Here is a 12,863-nt window from a genome sequence, read left to right as displayed (position 1 = left end):
TCAGCCTCTGCTAAGATTTAAGAGTTGGAGGGCTGGGGATGTGTGGCTCAAGTGGTAGCGCGCTCGCCTGTCATGCGTGCGGCCCGGGTTCGATCCTCAGCACCACATACAAACAAAGATGTTGTGTCTGCCAATAACTAACTAAATAAATAAATATTAAAAAAAAAAAAGAGTTGGAGAATCCTAGCAGCCAAGATCCTGCACTGGGAGATAACAAAATATTTCCTGCATCTTAAAGCACCAGAGGTTCTATGTATGCCTCCCTTCCCTAAATGACAGTTCCTCTCAGGGGCTGGAGTACACCATCCTTGGGACAGCACTGAACTCTGACTTAAAAGCCCATATCTATCAAGAAAAAGGTCAAATACTTTGGTTACCATCTGACTCAGCAACAGAACAGACAATAGCAACTGGGCCTCAAAAGAAACAGGAGTTCTGCTCAATTCCAGTCCCTTCAACCTGCCATCAGACTAGAGAATTCTTGGGGGCTACTGGGTTCAGACATGTATGGATCCCCAACTTTCAGTTATGACAAAAGCCCTCTATGAAGCCACAAAGGGGGGAAAATGGGATCCTCTTATATGGGGGTCATCTAAGCAAAAGGCCTTTGAGGACATTAAATAAGCACTCACCTGTGCACCTGGATTATGGCTACCTGACCTCACAAAGCCTTTCTTTCTGTATGTCCATGATTGGTCTGGAGTACCTATAGGAGTTTTGACTCAGATGCTGGGGGCATGACACCATCCAGTGGCCTATTTGTCCAAACAGCTGGCCACCTTTTTTTGGGCCCTTGCAGCCACAGCTCTTCTGGTGTTGGAAGCTGATAAACTGGCCATGGGACAAGAACTGGTTGTCAGAGTTCCTCATTCAATTTTGACATTGTGAAAATATAAAGGACACTATTGGTTGACTAATGAAAAGAATGGTCAATGTTATATGAAAACCCATGTATCTGCAAGAGGTCGTCAGAACTCTAAACCCAGCAACTTTGCTGCCCATTGGACCTGGAAAACCTGATCACAAATGTGTTGAGGTCATGGATGAAGTGTTCTCCAGCAGACCTAACAGACCAGCCTCTCAAGGATGCTGATGCAGAGTACTTCACAGATGGAAGCAGTTTTATAAAAGATGGGGTATGTTTTGCTGGATATGCAGTGGCCACTCTGGACTCTACTGTCGAGGCAGAACCTCTGCCTCAGGGAACTTCAGCACAAAAAGTAAAACATTGCTTTGATTCAAGCACCTCAGTTGACAGCAGGAGTCTGTGTGGATATTTACAGACTGAAAATATGCGTCCGCTACCGTTCATGTTCATAGGGCCTTATGTAGGCTAATTAACTCAGGAGAAAAAAAAAGACATGATGTATGGGCAAAAAATTCTTAAACTTTTGGATGCACTGTGGGCTCAGATGGAAGTTACATACTGCCTATAGGCTGCAGAGTTCTGGTAAAGTTCAAAGGATGAACAGGACTTTAAGGCTCAATTAGGTAAGCTGTGTCAGGAGACTCACTTACATTGTGATGAACTTCTTCCTATTACACTGCTGAGGATTAGATCCACTCCCACTAGGAGGACTGGATTCTTTTCTTTTGAGATAATATATGGGAGGCCCCCCCTTATTAGGGGACTACAGGGAGAGATAGGAAAATTAACCCTGAGTTGACAGCTTCAGGTCTTAGGGAAAACTTTACAGATTCTCAACCAATGGGTTGGAGAAAGATTGCCAGTAAGTTTGACCCAGGTGCACACTCTTTCAAGCATGGAGATTGAGTCTGAGTCAAAGAATGGAATATTCAGCCCCTAAACTTCTTTGGAGGGGCCCTTTCACTGTTATTTATCCACCCCAACTGAACAGTCAAGTTTGCAGAGATAGGTCCCTGGATTCACTACACCAGACTCACACCTGCAGCTGCAGACTGGGAGTGCCCTCCAGATGCTGCTACGCCCTTGAAGCTGACCATCCTGAAGAAAAAGGAGCACCAGAGAAGCTTGAGGATCAGAAGGACAACAGCCCTGCTCCAGTCACTCCGGAAGCTGACTGGCCGAAGCTTGAGGACACTACAGCCCTGTTTCAGCCACACAGGAGGGACTGGCTGATCAATGAAAGATAAACTTCCCACCAGAACTAATGAACTCTTTCAACCTCTGAGATAGTTCTTATACAGTAATGCATTGCCACCCTTTGCTTCTGGATATACGCACAGTTCTCTGTTTTGTTTTAGCTACTGGTTTGTTAACAGTAACTCCTAACTGACTGGACTCTGGGTAACAAAATTTCATTTTTTTTTTATCTTGCTTATATAAGTTTTCTAGGATTTGTTTGGTGTTATTAGTTTGGCTTTGTTAATTCATGCTGTTTAACCTATGCTAACCAAAATGTTAGTCTATATTTAGTTTGGTTTCCTTTGATAACCTTAAGGGATTCTGTTCTACTCCTATTCCAACCATGGAGATCATGTGAACCATGTGTCAAGACAATCCACTATATCTAAGAGGTGGTAAAACATATATTTAGGACTTGTCCCACCAGAGGAATGCTATAGATGGATGACTATTTGGAAAGGAAAAAAGAGGTCCATCGGAAAGAAACTTGATTTAGGAAGTCACCAATCTTGGGGTGAAGGTAACTGGCCACCTCAGAGGATTATTGCCACTTATGCTCCAGATACCTGGGCACAAAATGTTGGAGCTACAGAACTCCTATTGACATGTTAAACAAATTATTCACTTATAAGCTATACTAGAAATTATTATTAATCAGACTGCCATAGCCTTTGACCACCTAGCCACAAAACAGACCCGACGAAAGTGGCTAACTATCAAAACCACTTGGCATTAAATTACTTATTGGTTGAGAAAAAAAAAATATGTGGAGAGTTCAACAGCTCAGATTGTTACATCCAAATGGATGACAATAGACAAGCAATTAAAAATATAGCCAACAACACAAGAGAACTAGCACATATCCTAGTTCATACCTAGAAGGGCATTAAAGTTTGGGTCCCAAACATGCTTTTGGAAGATGGTTTTCAACTCTTTGTAGATTTAAAACTTAACTGGTGTAATGGGTATTCTGCTGTGAACCTGTTCATTGCTCCCATGTTTGGCTCCACTGTGCATTAAAACTATTGGGTTCACTGTAGAAGCTGCTGTTCAAAGGATGACAACAACTAAGGTTTTGGCATTAATAAGGCCTTAAGCCAAGATAATGGTAATGATGCTCTTAAATTTAAAGGATTAAATTAAGGGGAGCATCATTAAAGGGGGGAATTGAAGTGGCACCCCCTTTCTCCACAGAAAAGCCCTCTTCACCATGGCTAATTTTAGGACTGTCAGAAAAAGAGTCCATTGTAGATAAACTTCCTATTTTCCTGTAGCCCTGTTTAGCTTGGCCACTGGCCAGGAAGGTACCAGCACTCCAGGTGCTGGACACCCACTTAATAGTTTTTCATAAACGTATCCAGTATAGTAGTTTGAAGAAATGTGCAAACAAGGCCTCTGGCCTTGAGCTGGGCTTCACAGAGATGTCTGAATTTTTAAGATAAGTTACAACTGGGCTCCATGGTAACAGCTGGCAGGGGAGGAAAGAAAGGGGAGATGAAGCTCTCCCCTTCTCAGGTGTGGTCCTTGAAGGGTTAACTTGCCCAGAACAGTGAAAGAAAAAGCTGCTTTTATGTGAACTTCTGCAGACTGTGAACTTCTGAGCCCCTCCCCTTACACGCTGGGTATAAAACTCTGAAACTCCCTGAACTCGGGGTTCAGGGGATTGATTGATTACAGCAAAGGCTGTACCCTCTGAACCTGGCTGCAGCCAAATAAAACTGTTTCCTGCTATCTTCGGTGCCTTGCCTTGTTTGTCCCTACAACAATATGAATCCATAACCAGTGTAACTCCTTATCATGTTCAACCACAAAAATGGGAAGTTATACTCCATGTATATATGATATGTCAAAATAACCTTCTAATGGGGCTGAGGTTGTGGCTCAGTGGTAGAGCACTTGTGTCATACATGTGAGGCCCTGGGTTTGATCCTCAGCACTGTTGGGAAAACATATAACAGCAGCAGCACCCCAGAGAAAAACCCCAACATGGCGTCTAACGACCCTCTTTCTCCTTTTTGTTTCTTTCACTGGCGTGAAACGTTCCCACCGGTGCCAATGTTCAAATCCTGCTGGTGGGAAGCCTTAGCCCCAATAAGAATTAACTTCTTGGGCTCCGGAACTGACATATGGAAGAGCTTGCCAATAAACGGGCGACCTGTTATCTACCTCAGCCCTACTACCTCTCCTTAGACCTATATAAACACACAGCCTTTGGTAATAAAGTGGAACCTCTTTGGTGATCTGTGTCGTGTGGTGTAGTGCGGTACAGCATCTTCCAGTCTTCCAGTGGTGCCGAAAACCCGGGAGGCAGTGTGCTTGACAAACCGAGCCCCGTCTCCGCCACCGCCATCACCAACGACACACACATTTCGCCCTTGTTTGTCTTTTTGGGCGCGGGCTCCCTGCACTCACCACTGATTGGGTCTGGGTAAGTTTCCCCCTCCCCGGCTCGCCAACTCCCTTCAGATTAGCAGCTGGAGATGGACCGTGATCATCCGGCATGCTCCTGACGCCCAGTAGGGAGGAGGGAATACACCCCACTAAGACCTTCACTGGTTGCAGTGGACCCTCTGGAAACCCGCTTCCCTTTGGGGCGTGAGGCTTCTGGGTTTACATGAGAGAGGCTCCCTGGTCTCTTCCTCCCATGCCAGAGCTGTGTTCAGCCCGGAGCTGAACTTCCTGCCCGGAGCTGTGTTCTGCTGGGGCTCTGTTCTTTCCTTCCTTGACTTTCTCTCGTTCCGGTGGAAAACTTTTCCTGACGTCAGGTGGCCCGCGGCCTGGACCTTACAGGGTCACACAGACTGCACTTTGTCGGTGACGACCGAGCTGTGCCCTCTCTGCCTACTCGTAGTGGACTGGTCACTTCGGGGATGCCCACGTGATCCTCCATCTGCTCTACGCTTCCAGGATGCTCCTATGGCCCGGGTTAATTCTTTTTCTCCCTCTGCTGTCCCTTCCTCCACTCACTAACTATGGGAGCCTCCTGTCTATACCAGAAACCTCACCACTCAAGTGTCTCCTTAAGAATTTGGCTACTCTCTCTCTCCCCGGACCTCAAGCCCAAAATTCTTATCAGATTCTGTACCCAAGATTGGCCCACATATCCACTAGATAATGACAATCATTGGCTTCCAGAAGGCTCCTTAGATCCAAATTTCCTCTGGGACCTTTTAACTATTGCCGGCGCCTGAAAGGGTAGAAAGAGTTCCCAGGTCTCCCCGTCCTGCCTTCTGCTCTCTGTTCCCAACCTTCTCCTCCGCGCCCTTCCCTCCACTCTCCATGTCTGCTCTCCCTCCCAGCGGTACCCATCCACGTCCCCTCCCTCTCCCTGTTGCTGCCGCCTCTGCCGCCGCCGCCGCCCATGGCCTTGTCTGCATGCTTCTAGTCTGCCTGGCCACCAGACACGTGCGCTGGTGCTCCACCTTCCTGGTGTGGCTGGCGAAACGGCCGGTAGTGCGCCCTCGGCAGCTTGGAGAGGCCTTGGGATCCCACCTCAGCCGGTTGGCAAACCGCCGTCCTTCACCTTCATTGCGCCACAGCAGCTTTCCCGCGAGCCCCTGACTCGTGTGCCTCCCTTTGCCACCCGGTTCCAACAGGCAGGCAGGATGGGTCCCACCTGGCTGCAATGGGTGGGATCTCCGGATCCCTCCAAGCCTCTCCCCCTCCCCCCACTCTGCTCACTTCTTCTACTGATAAGCCCCCCCCCCTACTCAGTCTCTCTTCTCCTGTCAGTCCCACTGAGCCCTCTTATCAGATAACTCACGGATCCTTTGTTCTCTCAGGGAAGTAGCTGGTGCTGAAGGGATAGTCCGAGTGCACGTCCCATAACTGAACCTAACTGGGACTGCATGCAAGCAGTTTCTAATAAGGTAGTTGACTTTGATAAACTGAAGGACATTATCCAGAACCCTGAGGGGAAATCCATCCTTATTTCTCAACTGCCTTACAGAGGCCCTAACCACATACACTAAGCTAGATCTTGAGTCTCCCATCAGGGCTACAGTGTTAGCAACCCATTTCATTACTCAATCGGCTCATGATATTAGAAAAAGCTCAAATGAGCTGAGGAGGATTCTCAGACCCCTATCTGAGATCTGGTGAAAATGGCCTTTAAAGCAGGCTCCATTGCAGAAAAAGGTAACGCCCAAACCCAGGCCTTGACAGCAGCCCTGAGGCCTACATCTCCAGCAAAAGTTTCAGAGGGGAACCAGCATTCCTCTCCACCAGAGGCTTGCCTCAAATATGGATGCGAAGGTCACTGGGCTCGCCAATGCCCAAACCCACGGCCTCCTTCCAGGCCATGCCCCACCTGTAAGCAGACAGGACATTGGAAGATTGACTGCCCCTGGCTGGCCCTTTCTCGGCGCCTCTACGCAGGGGTATGACCAGTCAGGCAGTCCCTTCTCCTGAACTTTTGGGGTTTGCAGAAGACTGAAGAAGCCCAGATTCAAAGACCCCCTCAGCCCTCTCCGAGCCCAGGGTAATGCTCCAGGCAGTGGGTAAGTCCATAACCTTCCTTGTGGACACGGGGGCTACCTATTCTGTCTTGCCTGCCCATGCTAGGCCTCTGTTTCCTTCCCAGGTCTCAGTTATGGGGATTGATAACAAACCCTTCTCCCCAAACAGAACTGTAAAGCTGGCCTGTGCCCTGGAGGGACACCCATTCACTCACTATTCTGGTCATTCCATCCTGTCCAGTTCCTCTCCTAGGCAGAGATGTTCTTCAATTATTAGGAACCACCCTCCAATTACACCCCAAGAATATTACCACCCATCTCCTTTGGCCTTTAACTCTTACCTCTCTAATGACCTGACAGTACCTACTGTGCCATTGCCCCCTGATCCCTAGGTCTGAGACATCTCCATGCTGGTTATTGCCTCCCACCACAAGCCAGTCCATACCCAGCTAGAACACCAAACTAAACTTCCTGTGTTCCCAATTTCCTATCTCCAAAACCCATAGGGAGGGATTTAAACACATTATAGATGGGTTGCTGGCCCAGGGACTCCCAATCCTTACTGACTCCCCCTGTAATATTCCTATATTTCTGGTATGCAAACCCGCCGGAGCCTATCGCTTAGTCCAGGAACTCCGCCTAATTAATGAGGCAGTTATTCCCATCCACTCGGTGGTTTCCAACCCTCATGCTTTTCTTTCTCATATCCCCCTTTGACCATTCACTTTACTGTCCTGGACCTTAAAGCTGATTTCTTTACAGTGCCTCTGCATCCTGACCCTTATTACCTCTTTGCCTTCACATGGGAAGACCTTACATTCTTTAGGTTTCGACAGCTGACATGGACAGGCCTACCCCAAGGCTTCAGGGACAGTCCCTACCTCTTCAGTCAGGCCTTGATGCAGGATTTAACTGTTTGTAATTTGGGGATAGCACTCTCTTACAGTTGGATAGAAGCCTTCCCTACCTCCAGGAAAACTGCTGACACCATCGGAAACTGCTGACACTGTCGCCTCCATCCTCATTGAGCAGATTATTCCTAGGTTCGAACTTCCTGCCTCCATCCAGTCAGACAACGGTCCAGCCTTCACTTCTCGGATTGTTTAACTAGTTTCCAAAGGAGGCCCCACATCCCCCACTGGCCCCAATCCTCGGGTAAGGTTGAGAGGCCTCATGGCATTCTCAAGGATCATCTCACTAAACTTGCTATTGAACGCAGACTGTCCTGGCCCAATCTTTTGCCATTGGCCTTCACCCCAATTCGGGCAACCTCTAGAGCCCCCTCAGGCCTTAGCCCCTTTGAGCTGTTCTATGGATGCCTTTCTTAATCGACTAAAACTTTCCTGTCACTCCTCCTCCCCTTGTGTCCCACCTGCCCTATCTCATGCTTCTATACAAACTCCTAAGAGAACATGCAGACTGGTGTCTTCCTGCACCATCTGTTACTTCTGTTCCAGCACAATCGGGAATTAAATCGGACCCTCTTCAACCGGGTGACGCAGTCTTACTTCGAGAGCTACATTCTCAGTCGTTGAAACCTTGCCGGACAGGAACCCATACAGTCATATTTCCACCATGCTGGGGCCCACCAAACTCAAAGTTTCTCGCCAACCCTCTCCTGTTACTAATCATTAATCTCTCTCAAGCTTCTATCCCGACCCACAGATGGCGCTTCTACATCCAAGCGACATGGCAACAGGATGGCACCACCCACTCTCAGTCTATGGGTCAAGGCAATTGGCCTTTCACTGGCTGTAATCGGGCCCTTAATGTTACTGGATTCAACTGGGCCACCTCATCCCACTTATGTTCAGCATGCTATGCTTCATAGCAGATCAAACTGAGGAATCCTGTTGAAGCCATATCACCAGGAGGCCGCCCCACCTGCTGATGACAAGACTACCCCAGAGGAGCCTCAAGAGTCACCTCCTAGACCTCCCCTTTACTCCTGCTCTCCACATCCTAACTATCCTCTAAAGCTTTGCCTGTCTCGCGTAACCGCCCATACTCCACCATGACTCCCACTCTTCTAAGTGGTATTTTCACAGTCATCACCCTTTTCCAGGGGACATCATCGTCCTCCTCTTAAAGCATTCCGAACAGCAGTTGTTAGACTCCATACAGGATCCATATGAGCCTAATGTCGGGAGTCCACCACAGTATTCATGGCTACGACTACTTACTGAAACTGTAATCTTCTTAAATCTAACCCTCCCCGCCATTACACCAACTGATTGCTACTTATGCGCCTCTCTGACTCGACCTTTGCTTGCAGCGGTTCCCTTGAACTTCTCGGCTTCTGACCTCTCAAATTTCTCCACTCCATCTGCCCGCCGTTCTCTCCGAACCCTTTCACCCGACGCTCCATTATGGGAGCCCGAGGAGTCTAACCATACTGTGTGGCATACGTGTGGAGTGCCGGTGAGAGTTCGGGCAATAAAGTAGTTTCCATTTTGAACCTACAAGTGCCTCGTGGTTATTTGTGCCCAGCCAGACTATGGCAGATTGGCATGGTTGTAGACTTAACAAAAACCTTCATTCACTGCTGTTGGAGTATAATTTGGAATGACTATTCCATAAAACAGTTTGATATTACTTGCAAAGTTTAATATGTGAATATTTCAGAATATGGTAAATATCTCAGCAATTTTACATATGTCTAGACATATGCCCTAAAGACACAGGTGGTAATGTTTGTAGTCAGTGCTTGCATTAGCAAAAACTGGAAATAACCAAAATGTCCATCAACAGTAGACGGATAAGTTGTGGTATATTCAGGATAGGATGTTATAAACAGTGGAAATGAGTGAGCTACTGCGATACATCCACGCGGATGAAATGCAGAAACTGAAAGAACTCAGAAAAACATACGGTACAGTGCAATTTGTAAATATTTAATGTCAAGCAAAACTGAACCATATATTATTTGCAGATAAATACATATGTAGTTAAAAATTAAGCAGTGAAAAGTAATAGAATTATTACCATAAAATTAAGAATAGAGCCTGGCTTGTGGCATACTCCTGTAATCCCAGCTACTTGCGAAGCTGAGGAGGGAATGTTGCGAGTTCAAGGCCCGCCTGGGCAGTTCAGAAGACCCTGTCTCAAACTAGAAAGGGCTGGGAATGTAGCCCAGTGGTAGAGCACTCTCCTAGCATTGCAAGGACCTGGGTTCAATCCCTAGGAACATACCCATGCACATGCATACACCACAGTCACACACACACACACACACACACACACACACATTGAGGACAGAAGTTACTTATGATAGGCAAGGCAAAAGAGGTTGGGAATAGTTGTTCACAATTAATGTCTTCCATGGTATCTAATTTAAATGGATAGCCAATTATTTTAATACCCTTGACATCTCCTCCTCCTCCTCCTCCTCCTCCTCCTCCTCCTCCTTCTTTTGTATTAGGTATTGAACCCAGGGAGGTTCTACCACTGAGCTACATCCCCAGTCCTTTTAATTTTTAATTTTATTTAAGTATTTGTTTATTTATTTGTTGTGCAGTGCTGGAGATTGAATTTAGAGTCTTGCTCATGCTAGGCAAGTGCTTTAACCATTGAGCTACATCTTCAGCTCATCAGGCCTTTTTATTTTGACACAGAGTCTCACACTAAGTTGCTGAGGCTGACCTCAAACTTGCAATTTTCTTGCCTCAGCCTCCCAAGTTGCTGGGATTACAGGTGTATGCCACCACGCCTGGCGCTGACATATATTTTTTTCACATACTAAGTTGCTTTGTATAGTTGGACCTGTTTCTGGACTTTATTCTATTTCGTTAATTCTATTAACTTTATAGTATATTTTTATATTTATTTATTTATTTTTTAGTTTTCAGTGGACACAACATCTTTATTTTATTCTATGTGGTGCTGAGGATTGAACCCAGCACCCCGTGCATGCCAGGGGAGCGCGTTACCGCTTGAGCCACATCCTCACCCCTATTTTGATATTTATTAAGGCTGACAATTTCTGTTATTAGTTTTGTTAATTAAAAAAATATATTCCTGGGATTGGGGGTGTAGCCCAATGGCAGAGTACATGCTTAGCATGGATGAAGCCCTAGGTTCGTTGGATTCCCAACACACACACACCCACACACACACACACACACAATTATTCCTATATGTGGAAGGTTGCATTTTTCAAATAAGGTCATAAGAGCAGGCTATTCAGAACCCTGTTGCTCTCCCTTTGTGGGGGAAGCGGGGGGGGGGGGGGGGGTGAGCCTAGTTCCTGTTCCCTGCTGGGAAGGCCTCTGTGTTGTGCCTCACTGAATGAAATGTGGTAGGAGGGTAGGAGTGATGCTCCAGGGCTTCCAAGCCTGGGTTAGAATAGGTCACACAATGTCCGCTTCACTCTGTCTTTGGTATGCTCACCCTTGGAGCCCAGCACCGCGTTGTGAGGGAGCTAAGCTGCCTCATGGGAAGGCAAATATATATTATTTGCAGATAAATACATATGTAGTTAAAAATTAAGCAGTGAAAAGTAATAGAATTATTACCATAAAATTAAGAATAGAGCCTGGCTTGTGGCATACTCCTGTAATCCCAGCTACTTGCGAAGCTGAGGAGGGAGTGTTGCAAGTTCAAGGCCCGCCTGGGCAAAACCCCAGCTGAAATTCCAAGTGACAGCCTGCAGGAATGACCAGACATGGAGTGAGTGCGCCATCAGATGGTTCTATGGCACCAGCTAATACTGATGGCACAGAGGCAAGCTGGTCCCACTCAGTCTTATCTAATCTGCAAATTTGTAAACAAAATAATGTCATTGCTTTAAGCACTGAGTTTTGAGGAGGTGTTTTGTTAGACACACTAGAAACTGGAACACTATACATTCACATGTCCAGATTAGTTCCAGAAACGGCCTGTCTAATTTCATAAAAAATCCTCACCCATCTAAGAGAATGTACTCTAGAAAGTATCTTTCCGTGCTCATTTTCATGTTCTTACAAACTCATGTCCACCTACATAGAGTTTTTGTTGCTATTATGGTTGAGTTTGTTCTTAAAAAATGAGGACTAGGGCTGGGCCGGGGCTGGACCCCGGGGGGCGGGGGGGCACTTGCCTGGCCCGTGTGAGGCCCTGGGTTGGATTCCGAGTGCAGAGAAAAACAGAGTGGGAAGGGGTGGGTCCTGCTCTTCTCCTGTACACTAACTCTGGAGAATGCACAACCCGTGGTCTCCTGCAGGCCAGGCCGGTTGAGAGCAGAGTAAATCCAGGAAGGGACGGCGAATAGCATGCAGCGTCTGGCCGGGGCAGATATCAGAGCAGTAGGCCAACGGATCAAGTCAAACACTCGGAAGATGCAAGTCGGGAGAACGGGCTGCCGGGCTGCAGGAAAGAGGGCCTCACTGTCCCTGAGATGATGTTCCCGGAAGCTGACATTAACCATAACAGCATGGCCCCGTGTGAAGGGCTGGTCACTCTCCAAGGACCCCACGGGCTGAAGATCTCCCAGTGCTCTCTCACATCCTTTGTTCCTGTGGACTGGGGTACAGCTTTTCTAGGGGTGTTCCTGGGCCCAGTGATCTCTCTAGAACCTTCCACCTGGCCTCACAGGCCAACCAGTGGAGCTGACCACGGTGCTGGCAGACCTAGATGACCGCCCGACGTTTTGCAGGGCACACTCAGCTCTGTTCTCATTCAGCCGGATGCAGGTGTGTGGGGGAGAAACCTTGGGGGGTATAGTAGAGGGAGGTGTCAGGGCGGCACGGCAGTGGTCACACAGATTGCTGATGTCGGGGTTGTCTGTTTTGGCATTGTTTTTGTGGTGTGTTTCAGTGGTGTAGGGTCCCGTGTAGAGAGATGAGACCATGATCAGCCTGAAAATAAAGGGAAGCTGGGCACAGAGGCGCACACCTATAAGGCTGAGACAGGAGGCGTGCAACCCTCGTGTCCTTTAGGCAGAACCCTAGTTATGGTGTCAACTAGTCACCATAACCCCATGCAAGACAGAAAGGGTCTGTCGGGTGCCACCATGAGCATGAGCCTTGAGTGATGAAAGTGTGGAGATGGCTTCCCTGCCGGGGAGGCAGGTGGACCCCCATCTCCGCTCGGCCGGGTCATGAGGCCATGGGAGTGGGCATCACCCAATGGGACTGGGCCACACCCCCCTGAAGCCCAATCCCTTGCCTCATTTGGGTGGAACTTTCTCGAGTGCCTTCCCTTCAACAAACAGGGCTTCAGGCGGGTGTGCTCTGTCCCTTGGGTCTGCCTCTCTTGCTTCCCTTGTGGGAGCTGGGGATGGGGAGCCACCACTGAACCCCAAGAAAAAGGTATTTTCTCTG

This window comes from Marmota monax, unplaced genomic scaffold (assembly GCF_021218885.2).
Source record: "Marmota monax isolate L192 unplaced genomic scaffold, Marmota_monax_Labrador192_F-V1.1 WCK01_AAM20220418_F8-fsc00108, whole genome shotgun sequence".
Classification (NCBI taxonomy): domain Eukaryota; kingdom Metazoa; phylum Chordata; class Mammalia; order Rodentia; family Sciuridae; genus Marmota; species Marmota monax.
The sequence above is the reverse complement of the archived record's forward strand: the minus strand, read 5'-3'. Positions refer to the sequence as shown.